The following is a 13520-nucleotide window of genomic DNA, read 5'->3' as shown; positions in this document are numbered from 1 at the left end:
ATCGGCCGGCCACTCCAGCTGCGTTTTGGGGGAACGCGGTTTTCAAACTGAGTCAACAGCAAGAGTTAGTATATATGTTTAACAACATTAAGAGGGAATAAAAATCGGCCAGGGAAAAGAAGAATACCTCGGCATTCGGGTCAATGTTGGCTGGATCCAGGAGGTTGCAGTATGTCGATGCAGAAGTGCAGAACAGGTACTGTTTCCATTTGGCCCACCATTAGCTTGAATGGCTGAACGGCGAAAGGGGCTACTATCCACTCATTCAGGTCTATGGTACTGGAGTCTGGGATCCGATCTCGCAGCCGATTATAGTCAAGGCCCTTGGTGAGTTCATCTCTAAACTTTGCTCGGCCGGTGAAGTATGCCTGAATCGGCAATTGACCCATGCCGAATTGCCGTGCTGCAACGGAGGGGTTGTAGAACTCATACGTAGGAGCATCCTTCCCCGAGAAGAAGTTGGCCGGTAAGATTCCCGGTTTAATTAATTCATCTATGAGGTCTTCATCGAATCGGCCAGTAGTCGAGTCAAAGCAAGAAGGGAGCTCAAAGATTGGGTCATCCCTCTGATAAGGGAACCAGCTAGTTGTGTCTTCACTAAAACCATTATAAAAACACCGGAAGTATTCGGCCACCTTGGTAGCAGAATACGAGCAACCGGAAAAGGCCGATGCCGCTTCGCCGAAAGATGTACATCGGCGTCGGACAGTGGGGTTCTCTGCCAATTCAATGTTGGGAAAGTCATGTGCTCCACTCACTGCTGAGAAATCTTGCTCATGTACAGGTTAAGCCATAAGTTGATGAACCACCAAGCCCACCGGGGTTTCCAATCGGCTCCCATTGGGATAATTTAACGCCGATTTGGTGAAGCATGTGATAGGCTGCCCCCAGTAGGTGCTTTCCAAGGGGAACAGAGGCCCCTGTCGATAATGCCTCGGCCAGAGCTTGAGCGTTGGTGGACGGACCAGCTGCCCTCCCACAGAAGAGATGTTTCTCTAGCCACATCATCAGGAAAGCTGTGTGCTCTCTGTTCTCGACTGATCCGGCCCTTTTGTTGCATCTGATGAACCCCTTCCATCCGCTGATTCCCTTTGTGTCTAGCCGATGAGAGGTTGTGGCCAAAAGGCGAAAAGGGGTGTCCGGAGAGGAAATGTCAAGGCCGGTCAACAAGACCACATCAGCCAAGGTGGGAGTCATGGGTCCATGTCCAAAAAGGAATGCATTGAGAGCATCGGACCAGAAGTAGGAGGCTGCTATCACTAATGGTTCATTTCTTTCCATTTGAGACAAAGATAGATCAATGCACTGGCCGATTTTACGCTCTTCCCATTGGACTCTCTTGGAAGCGGCTAGCCGCTGGTACCATTCCCTCTAGCCGGGGGTTTCATTCGGCCATGACCTGAAGGTACCTGACCAATGATCTAGGTCCATGGTTGATTGCTTAGAAGGGATTCTATGGGTTTCCAAATTGATTAAGTCGGTTGGATCTGGGTTTCCCATGGGACCAAGGCAAATAAGGCCGGGAGTCTCTGTAAGGCGAATGGTAATCTGATGCCTAACCGCCTAAAGAAGGAAAAAAGGGGTGCTGAAGTAAGAATAGATCTAAAGAAAATACATTACTGATAAGGAAAGTTTTGGTAATGACCTCCGGGATGAAGTTCATCGTAGTTGGCGGGGTCGTTAGTGGAGCTGCAAATGATGAAGCCGCCAACGGGATTTCGGTTGAAGCCCCGGCTCCCGCCGATAAAGGTTCTTCTCTCGTCGATGGAGCTGCTGCCGTTGCCACTGGAGCTTCCACCAGTGGGGCCATCTCCGGAGCTTCGGGCGTTGGTGAAGTGCCTGAAGGTGCCACCATTGGGGAAGTAGGGAGAAGTGAGGATGGAAAGATACGCTGGGGGAAAAAGTTGGAAGCTGATGAAGACGCCGGAGGAAGAAGAATGCCTGTACACTAAAAGAAGGAAGACGTGAGCTCGTAGGGGGAGTACGGGACGAGCTGATATTTAAAGGTGGTCTGAGAAGGGGTAAAAGTGGAATTTTTACCGCGCCAGCATTTCGATTTTTTTCGGGAGGAGTGGTTGTCGTGGGCGCCCATTTTGAAAAGATTACAATCATCAGGCTGGAGACCGCGAAACGGAAGTATATTTTCAATGCGTTTGTTTTGGAAGGGAAGTTGAAAAGAATTTCGAAGTAAAGACTATGTTTTACTCCGAAACTGGGGGGCATGTGTTGACGCCAGATTTTGACACGTGTGAAATCGGCGTCAGGGAAGGAAGAAATCAGAAGGTGTGGCGAGACACAGGGGTGGCGGTTGGGAATCGGCCGATTGGTGCTACAGTCATGGATCGGCCGATTGACCTTTGGAGTTCCGCTTCGCCCGACCCCTGAGGCCTGGGATCGGATGCGCCGGACCCTCCGAGGGAGGATCTTCGCCTCGCCCGGCCTTAGGTCCCAGGGTCGGAGTAGTCAGAGCCCCCGACATGTGGGTCCTAATCGGCTGTCCCTTGCCAATAAAGTGAATAGAAATCAGCCGATTAGGAGGCTGGAGCGATTGGGCCGGTGTGGGCCTAAAGAGGATTATGAAGATGAAGAGGGAATCAGCCCATGAAGAGCGCGATAACCGACCTAGTACGAGTCGTACTTGTAAATATTCATTTTCTGTTTAAAATTAGAGATAGAGTTCTAATCAGATAAGAGGTCATTTGTAACAGGCTATAAATAGCCACCCTTGTAGATCTGTAATCATCATCAACTCAATACAACAAACTACTATTTCCTTGTACTTACTTTTCAAGCCGGCGACTTCGCCAATACTTTTATCCTTTTTCACGAGTTCATACGGGTTGGCAGGGCTGCATCAACTTAACCTCCGGCCGATCTTGTAAGTTCCGCTTATCGAATAATTTCTAAGCTTTAACTTCGGACGCATCGCTGTTATTTTGTTTAGATTTATTCACCAGTTATCGATATTTACTAGAATTCTAGGTTTTACCTGTTGTTCTAGTTTTATCACTAGTTATCCAGCTAGGAATCGACAATTCTTTTCTTGTACTTCGTCGTTTAATCTATTCATTTTACGCATAGCTGATTAGATCTGTTCCTAGTGTTGATACTGTAGCGTTGTTTAGATTACTTTAGCGACGTTGCTTGGCAATCGACTGCATTGTAGCCGATTTCCTTATTACAGCAAATCGGCCAATTCGCTGATAAGCTTTCTCGAGATCTGACACATTTCTCTCCTTGCCAATCAACAGGTCAGATTGGCTGGCACGCCGCGTGAACCGCACCAGGGCGATCACCCGAACAGGAGCTAAGCAGATTCTCCCGGGTCGTGTGTCCGACGCTGGGAATTCGATCAGCCGATTTCTAGCGCCAACAGCTTCTACGTTGCGGTGTAGTTGTTTCTCAAAGCACATTTTAATTGCACGTTGACACGTTGCATCTGCGTTCTTTAGCCCAAAGGACATTGTCTTGTAGCAGAATGCTCCGAAAGGGGTGATGAACGCGGTCTTGGCTTAATCTTCTTCCTTGAGTGCTATCCAGTGATATCCCGAGTAACAATCAAGGAAACAGAGTAGTGCGCATACAGCTGTGGAGTCAACTACCTGGTCGATTTTAGGAAGCCCAAAGGGATCTTTGGGGCAATGTTTGTTGAGGTCTGTGTAGTTGACACACATTCTCCACTCATTGTTGTTCTTTTTTCGAACCAAAACTGGGTTGGCTAGCCAATTAGGGTGAAAAACTTTCTTTATAAACCCTGCCGCGAGTAATTTGGCTAGTATTTTTTTAATTGCATCTCTTCTGTCTTGAGCGAATCTCCGTAGTCACTGTCTTTTTGGAGTGGCTTTAGGGTCGACGTTGAGTGAGTGCTTGATCAGTTCCTAGGGCACACCTGGCATGTCGGATGGTTTTCACGCGATGATGTCTCGGTTTGCCCGTATGAAACCGACGAGCGCACTTTCCTATTTGGGATCGAGCACTGTTCCGATCAAGGCTATTTTGGATGAGTCGCTAGTCTCGAGGTCAATGGTTTTGAAATCCTTGTCATTTGCTGGCTTGACTTTAGTGGCTCCCAACTTGTTTTTTGGAATTTCGAGTTCTGTCAGGGTAAGCTTCTTTGACGCGGTGAACACCTATTGCATGGAGCTGGGAATTTGAGTAGCCGCGGCTATCTCAACAGCTTCCATGTCGCATTCATATGATCGTCGTAGGTCTCCATGAAGAGATAGTTCTCCTTTCGGTCCAAGCATTTTCAGTAGTAAATACACATGGTGTGGGATGGCCATGAACTTGGCTAGGGCTGTTCTTCAAAGGATGGCATGGTAAGAAGTCTCGAAGTCAGCCACCTCAAACTTGATGTACTATATGAGGTAATGCTCTTTGGTACTGAAAGTGACAGGCAAAACAACTTGTCCTAGTGGGATGGCTGCATTGCCTGGGATGATTCCATAAAAGGGAGAATCCGTTGGAGTGAGCATGTCAGTGATGTCGAGGCCCATCTTGCTTAAAGTTTTGGAGAAAATGATGTTGAGTCCACTGCCGCCGTTGATGAGTACTTTGGTTAGTCTTGAGCCTGCGACAACTGGGTCTAGTACTAGAGGAAAATGCCCTAGTTCTGAGAAGTTGGTCCATTGATCCTTTCTGCTGAAAGTAATGGGTACCTCAGACCATTTGAGGGGTGTGAGGGCGACTAGTTCAATAGCCATGATTTCTCTGAGTACTAATTTGTTGGATCATTGGAGGTAGTGCCTGGAATTCAACCAAAAATGATGTTGACAGTCTTAGACGTTGTTTGGAACTTGTCTTAGCCAATTTCGGTTTCATCCATCTTGCCTTTGCCCTTGTCCTTATTGTTGTTCTTGTTATTGTTGTTGGTAGGAGGTTCTGGCAATTCTTGCATGACTCTACGAAGGCTGTAGCAGTCGATTGATGCATGCTTACTGTGTGGGTGCCATGGACATTGTTTCTTGAGTAATTCATTGAATGAAGGGCCATCATTTTGTTGTTTGGTCCTTTCTTGCTTGAGTTTAACATTGCTACAATGGTATTGTCTGGTTTGTGCTTGCGATTTTGATTGCCCGAGTAGTTGTTTCAGCGATCGCCGTTGCGGTTTCTGTCTTGTTCTTGGTTGTTACCTTGGTTATTATTGTCTTGTCCACAATTGCGGTGTGAGTTAAACCTTTCGCGCTCCTTATCTTCTTCGTCTGCCCATGACTGAGCCATAATTTTGAGTTCTTTGACATCCGCTGGACGGTGTCTGCTAAAGTCTTGGAACATGCATGGGTCCCAGAGACCATTTTGAAAACATTCTATCACATCTGCTTCTGATATGTCGACAATTGTTGCCTTTTTGTCAAAAAAACAGCGTAGATAGCTACGTAGGGACTCATCCTTTTGCTGCTTAAGCTGTGCCAGGTCAATTCTGTTGCTAGGGTGCTACATAGCTCCCGCATAGTTGCTTGTAATAGCTTTCTTCAAGTCAGACCATGAGTCGATGGAATTAGGCTTCAAAGATTCGAGCCAAGTTAGTGGTGCTAGTTCCATGCATTCGGGAAAATGGATGACTTTTGTATCATCACTTCCACCTGCAGCTTGGACTGCTAATGCGTAGCAGCAGAGCCACTGAACTAGATCTTGTTTTCCATCATACTTAGTGATGCCCATTGGTTTGAATTTCTGCATGATTTGTCTTGTGAAAGCGGGGAAGTGATCATTGTCATCACCCTCAACTTCACGTTCATGACGGTGATTGTTGATTATATCCTGAGCATCATGGTTTTGATTTAATGTTTCTCGAAGATCATTGATGTGTGAGGGTTCTGGATTTGGTCTGCGGTGATGTGGACCTTCCGCGGAGGCTATACGACTACCCTCAGCTGCATCTCTATTTCATCTTGGAGCTTCGAGTACACCCCTATATTGTCTTGGTTCTTCATGTGGTTGGTTTGAGAGTCTTGCATTGTCTTGGCTATCATCATGGTGACTTGGGTTGCGAGGCACGGATGGGATTGGTGCTTCCTTGTCGAGGAGTTTGTATGCGTGTTCTGCCAAGTATAACGGGAGATTGCTATATTTGTTTGGAGGCATTGATCAGGAAATAAGGTTGATAGAAGCGATAGCAGCAAGTGGCGTGTTATGTTCTCATGTTTGAACTGCTTTGAATGCTCTATCGAGGTTCACAATGGGAACTCTTGCAGCTAAGAGTTGACGACGTTCCGCTCTTTGAGTGTTTCTTGCTCTTCTTTGAGTTCTCTGGCTGCTAGTTTCACCCTCCGGGGCGTCGGCTGATAATTCATCTTGGGAGACTTCTTCGAGTTGGCGTTCTTGACGAGGAGTTATTTGGTGTTGATCGCTGGGTCCTGTTCTATCGGCTGGCAAAACAACAACAAAGAGTTCTCTATCTGGAGAGTAGCTTCCAGAAATGGATGTTATGACTTTAGTGGAGCCATCTTATTCATGGATTGGTGAGAGTGGAGTACCCTCTTGATATGGGAGGATATCCAAGTGTGCGACGAGGCGTGATTCATTTTCTTGGGCAAGGAATGATGGCTTCATGCCCGGCCAGTAGACAAATCTACCTTGCGATGTTGATGTGATTACCAAGCCCTGCTGCGAACCTGATAAGGGAAGTTCTTCAAGAGAATCCGAGTCATTGTCGTGGTCTTCAATTGACTCTAATCCGAACTGGACTTTGGATAGAGCTTTTTGATGAACCGTGATTGTGTTTCGAAGTCCGAGTGCGAATTGGCTTGGAGTTGGATCCGATCCACATGATGGCTGAATTGCCAGCTTGCGCGGACTAGTCCGAGTTGTAGTTGAGTCCGAGTTGTGGTCGAACCTGGTGTTGTTTAGATCGAAAAATTCAAATTTCACAGTAAAATCTTCCGCCTAATGTCGATGAGAGTTTCCGTCAAGATGTCTCTTCTTTGGTTCTTCGATGATTCGGTGTTGGAAGCCTCCAATACGTTAGCGATGTAGAGCTAGGAGCCGAAAACGAACATTGCGCCCGCTTCGAACGCGAACACCCGCTTAATGATGACTGAAGCCATCAATCTCACACAGAGAGTTAGCGACTTCCCCTACCTGGCATGCCAGCTGTCGGTGTTTTAACCCGGCAACCTATCAAGGGAGTACCTGAGATAGAGTTTTGGTTGGTGGGTGTCACCGAAATCAAAGAGTCGATGGTGAGGTAGGAACACGATTTAGATAGGTTCGGCCGCCAGATCGCGTAATACCCGACGTCCTGTGTGTCGTATGCTTGTATTTGATCGAACTTGTTTTGAGGGGGTCCCTGCCCGCCCTTATATATCGGGGGAGCAGGGTTACAGGGTAGTCTTTTGTTACAAGAGTACTAGTCGGACAAGATTACAGAATCCTACTCTAACTCGGTAGAGTAGTTTCCTTGTATTCCGACTAGTCATTCGGGAGTTCCATGTAGTCTTTGTTGCCCTGTAGTGTAGTATTTATGTCCTGATACGTCTCGAGTACGTCCCCTTGAGTGGGTCCGTACAGACCCTCTAGTGGGTCCAGGCATGTTTGGTCAACACCGGCTGCGTTCCCAGAAACTCGGAGCTGTTTAGATTCGTTGCACTATTATAAAAGATAAGGCCGGTAGTCTCCATGGGTTACGCTTCTAGCCATTCTCATATGTTATTCTCCATCTTGAAAACCCTAACACTGCCACTTGCGCTGCTGCCGCCATCAGCCAAAGTTAGCGACCTCAAGTGTCATAGGAGCTTTCTCCTCCCTCCTTACGTGTTTCGAGGTGATGCGTGTGAAGAAGATGGGGAAGAAGACCGACAAGTCTAAGGGAAAAGCCGCGGAAGGATCGAAGAAGGATTCCAAGAAAGGGAACGAGCCACAGCTTCCTCCACCCAAATGTGGGCCTACCAATCAGACCGCTTCACCAAATCAGGCATCCGCTTGGAAGATGTCCACCATGAAGAAAGAAGCAATCCAAGAATTGGTGGATGCAAAATTGCTGCAAGAGGAGGCCGTCATAAATTGGAGGTCCGCCTATGCCAATACTTGGAACTTTGAGGCCCATCCAAAAGAGATAGTGATTTGGGCTCATTTTGTGGAGAGGGGACTTGCTATTCCTACATCTGAGTTCATCAGAGGTATCCTCAACTTTTACGACATTAAGCTTGTTCATCTGAATCCCAACAGGATATTGCACATTCCAATCTTTGTGCATCTCTGTGAAGCATATTTGGGGATACTGCCCCATTTTCAATTGTTTCGCAAATTTTTCCGCTGCAAGCCTCAGCCTAGTCAAGATAGGATGGCAGTGTTAGTGATTTGTACCGGCTGTCTACCAAGGGGTACCCGAGGTAGTAGAATGTGTAGCGGGGGATCGCCGGACCTGGAACTTGAAGGTAAAAGCGAGGACACAAGACCCAAATTTAGACAGGTTCGGGCCGCTAGAGTAGCGTAATACCCTACGTCCTGTTTAGGGGTGTCTGTATATTACGCCCTGCGCTTGGATGTTGAGGTGTGACCTGCCGATCTAGGTGCCCCTACCCTCCTTTATATACTCTAGGGGGCAGAGTATTAGTTGGATTACAAGGAGGAGTCCTAGTAGGATTACACGGGATAAGTCCTAGTAGGATTACATGGGATGAGTCCTAGTAGGATTACAGGGGAATCCTAGTAGGAGTTTGACTTCTCCTTCCTTGTGGGTATTGGGGATGTATCCCCGACAAGCCCAGAGCGCTTCATAGTTGAATGCAGCAGTCTTCGAGTAGTCTTGAGATATTCGCCGAGCAGTCTTGGTGCTCTTTGAGTACTTTGTCAGGCTGAATCTTTCAATGCTTCTCAAAGCTGCCATGCGGCTATGGTGTGCTCAAAGTCTTGATCAATGTGATATTGTAGTCTTCATGTATGGAGGGTGCCGAAAGTTGCACTCCATATGGAGTAGTCCCCGAGCCTTAGGTTGAATTGTAGAATTAGGCTAAGGGTCAAAATCTTGAATCTTCCTCTTTCGACTTGAAAAAATCGATTGTTGGGTGTAGCGTATCAGCCCCCGAGCCTTGGATTGATTGAATAATCAACCCGAGGGTCTTGAATCTTCATGGAAGTCATCATCCAAGTAGTCTTACGGCATCCAGCCCCTGAGCTTATGAGCTAGGTGAACCGTAGGAGCCACGTTGAGTAGCTTTGCAGCGTTCAGCCCCCGAGCTTGGGAGCTAGCTGAGCCACTGGAGATATTCTGAGTAGTGATTGGTGCTTAGCCCCCAAGTTCAGGAACTAGTCTGTGACTCTGGAGGCACGCTTGGTGTCGCGACGAGCGTCGTCGCCAAAGCTTGACCTGAAAGAAAAGATGCGTATATTATGTAGCATATTTGTAGGATTTTGAAACTGCTGCAATTTATTCAGTGATCAATATGAAGTTGCGAGTCAAGCTCTTGTTTCAGTCATACTCTTCCCGAGTAGTTAGCCTATTACGCTTAGACTCTCAGTCTCCGGTTAGCCGTTGCCACTGCGTGTGTGAGACCTTTGTCTCGTATACGCGTATGGGCTTAGGCGTGACAGATGCGCCTGAGGCTTTCATGAGTTAAGGTGTGTTCTGCTCGAGAAGAGTAGTGACCTTAAGAGAAGACAAAAGTGAGAGTAGTTGCTGCTGCGACAAGAAAGAGACTGCGCGATTGCGCAAGAGTTTGCTGCCCTCCGGCGAGTAGAGCGCGTGTTGTGCGCAAGAATTTCCGGCGAGTAGAGCGCGTGTTGCGCACAAATGGAAAATAAGCTGGAAAATAATTTAGAAAAGTGACTTAGCTTGATTCATGGATGATTGTTGACGAAGCCGTGACGGTCATTGATGAAGGCGTAACGGTTGTTGACAAAGTCGACTAGTCGGAGGCGATTCTGACTAGTTATCGATGATGCGAAGTTTGCCCCGACTAATTTTTTAGTCGAGACGAGGATTTGGAGTAGTCCGCCCTCGACTACCTCGGAGAAGTCATCGGCGAGCGTCATGATAAAGTAGTCGTCAGTGTGTTGCCGAGCGAAGTAGTCGAGGAGAGTAGTCGAAGTCATTGCTGAGCCGCCCGTAGTCATCGGCAAGCTCGCAACATAGTTGAAGTCATCGATGAGCTGCCCGTAGTCGACGGAGTCGTCGGCAAGCCGACCGTGGTCGTCGGCGTGCCCGCGACATAGTCGAAGAAATCATTAGCGAGCCGCCCGTAGTCGTCGGCGAGCTCGCGATGTAGTTGGACTTTCAAGTTGTAGTCGAACTCAGAGTCACTGTCAGACTTTGAGTTGGAGTTGAAGCTGGAGTCGCCGTCGGACTCCGCATTGCCATCGAACTCGGAGTCGCCGTCGGACTCGGAGTTGTAGTTAGACCCGAAGTCGCCGTTGGACTCCGAGTTGTAGTCGGACCTGTAGCTGCCGTCGGAGTTCGAGTTTGAATCGTGGTCGAACCTGAAGTCGCCGTTGGAGTACGAGTTTGCAGTCGAACCTTGATCCGTGGTTTAATTTGCTGATTTTCTCGACGAGATTTTCTACTTCTTGTGGAAGAGAGTTCACATCGAGGCGCTTCTTCTCCTGGTTGTCGATGATGCAGCATTGGAAGGACCAGTGTTGTCGGTGATGCAAAGTCAGGAGTCGAAGACGAAGGTTGCGCCCACTTTGAAAGTGAACGCTGGCTTGAAGATGAGGTCCTTCAAGCTCGCCCGATGATCTCGACGATCTGCCCCACGGTGGGCGCCAATGTCAGTGATTTATACCGGCCGTCTACCAAGGGGTACCCGAGGTAGCAGAATGTGTAGCCGGGGATCACCGGATCTGGAACTTGAAGGTAAAAGCGAGGACACAAGACACAGATTTAGATAGGTTCGGGCTGCTAGAGTAGCGTAATACCCTACGTCCTATTTAGGGGTGTCTGTATATTGTGTTGGGTTACGAGGTAGGCTACACTAGCACAAAACAAAATTTTCTACCGCGTAAACCAGGAAAACTGCCGTATAAGGATCACGGGATTACCACTCGACGCACTACTGGTGTGGAAGATGTAGATTCGCATCAATGCAGTGAAGTGGATCAGCGTAGTCGTACGTAGTCGATCACGTCGACGTCCAGCAGCTCCTCGGCAGCTCGTCCACGTGCAGCAAGATCTCCCTCATGCTGCGGCTCGTCATCGGCTCGTCGGCAGCTCGTCGTGGCTCGTCGGCGGCTCGTCGTGGCTCGTCGGTGGCTCGTCCAAGTGCTGCAAGCGCAACACCTCCAAGGTATCTACACGTGCAGGGAAGAAGCATCGCAAGCCGGACTGCTAGATCTGCGAGTTGCAACAGGCGAGGGCGTGGGAGGCGCGGCAGAAGTGTTTCGCCAAAAAGGTGTAAACCCTAGGGCGCCCCCACCCCTCTATTTATAGAGGTTCCTAACGGGCCTCTGGGTTCGAGGCCCATTAGTACTTCTAAACCTAATCCAACTCGGATCACATCCGAATTGGGCTTCCAACCCCTTAAGTGTGTGACCCTATGGGTTCGGATACGTATAGACATGGCCTGAGTACTCCTACTCGGCCCAATAGTCGGTAGCGGCCTCTACCAAGACGTGCCAACTCCTATACACATACGAAGATCATATCAGACGAACCATCACAACATTATATATACATGCTATTCCCTTTGCCTCACGATATTTGGTCTAGCTTCAAGCCGACCGCTCTTTCTCGATCCTGTGCTTCGGAATCCCTTTGTAGGTTAACTCTTAACCGTACGTAGCATGGCCATGCATTTTTGGATCCGATCACTCTAGGGGCCCAGAGATATCACTCTCAATCAGAGAGGTGCAAATCCCATCTTGATTGACCATGTCTCATAGCATGCTTCTTGACAAACCCGAAAGCTACCTTTATAACTACCCTGTTACGGCGTAGCGTTTGATAGCCCCTAAGTAAGTCGATCCACATCTTGAGTACATGTGACAATCTCAGATCAGATCTAAGGACAAAGCGTATATGTTGTGTAAAGAGAGAATTACTTCTCGTGTTGGGTCAGTCCTAGCACATGTCTCCACATGTGCCCACATTATTAGTTCAACATCTCCATGTCCATGACTTGTGAAACATAGTCATCAACTAATACATGTGCTAGTCTAATATTCATGTGTGTCCTCACATGAACTCCGACTAGGGACAACTTTAGAATAACCATACAAGTAAAGAGTTTCACACAAAATTCATATAATTGCAAATCAATTCAAGTAGCCTTTAATGGATATTCAAGGAACACAATATAAATCATGGATACAAATGGAATATCATCATCTCTATGATTGCCTCTAGGGCATACCTCCAACAATCTCCCACTTGCACTAGAGTCAATCTAGAAGGTACCTAATACCCATAGCTCTTACATGCGCATCATGCTTAGCCTGCGGGAGTGGTTTTGTCAACAGATCAGAAATGTTCAGATCTGTGTGTATTTTGCATATCTTGATCTCACCCCGGTTAACAAAGTCTCGAATGAGATGAAATCACCGCATTACGTGTTTGTTCTTCTAGTGGTTCCTTGGCTCCTTTGCTTGCGCAATTGCCCCATTGTTATCACAGTAGAGATTCAATGGGCTGGACGGATTCGGGAACACACCAAGCTCAATGAGGAAATTCCTTATCCAAACACCTTCCTTCGCGGCTTCCGAAGCCGCGATGTACTCGGCTTCTGTCGTAGAATCGGCCACCGTTTCCTGCTTGGAACTCTTCCAACTAACAGCACCACCATTTAGCGTGAACACAAATCCTGATTGTGACTTTGAATCATCTCTGTCAGTTTGGAAACTAGCATCGGTGTAACCTGTTACAACGAGCTCCTCCTCACCTCCATAGACGAGGAACATATCTTTAGTCCTTCTCAAGTACTTAAGAATATTTTTCACCGCTATCCAGTGACTCTCACCTAGATCAGACTGGTGTCTGCTTGTCATACTTAGCGCATATGAAACATCTGGGCGAGTACTTGTCATTGCATACATGATAGATCCAATAGCCGAGGCATATGGCACTCTACTCATGCAATCCCGCTCATCAGTAGTCGAAGGACACTGAGTCTTGCTGAGATGTATGCCATGTGACATAGGCAAGAACCCTTTCTTTGCCTCTTCCATGCTGAACCGCTTCAACACTTTGTCAATGTAAGTATCTTGGCTTAATCCTATAAGCCTTCTCGATCTATCTCTATAGATCTTAATGCCCAGAATATATGCCGCTTCCCCTAAGTCCTTCATCGAAAAACTATTTTTTAGTGAAGTCTTTACGGACTCAAGCATAGGAATGTTATTTCCAATCAGCAATATGTCATCCACATATAAGATTAGAAATACTACAGAGCTCCCACTAACCTTCTTGTAAACACAAGACTCTTCTTCATTCTTGGTGAAGTCAAACCCTTTGACCACTTCATCAAAACGAATGTTCCAACTCCTAGACGCTTGCTTCAATCCATAAATGGATCTTTGTAGCTTGCATACCTTTCCAGCATTTTTTGGATCGACAAAACCCTCAGGTTGTATCATATACACGTCCTCAG

This window comes from Setaria italica, chromosome V (genome assembly GCF_000263155.2).
Source record: "Setaria italica strain Yugu1 chromosome V, Setaria_italica_v2.0, whole genome shotgun sequence".
NCBI classification, from domain to species: domain Eukaryota; kingdom Viridiplantae; phylum Streptophyta; class Magnoliopsida; order Poales; family Poaceae; genus Setaria; species Setaria italica.
This window is presented reverse-complemented; position numbering follows the sequence as displayed.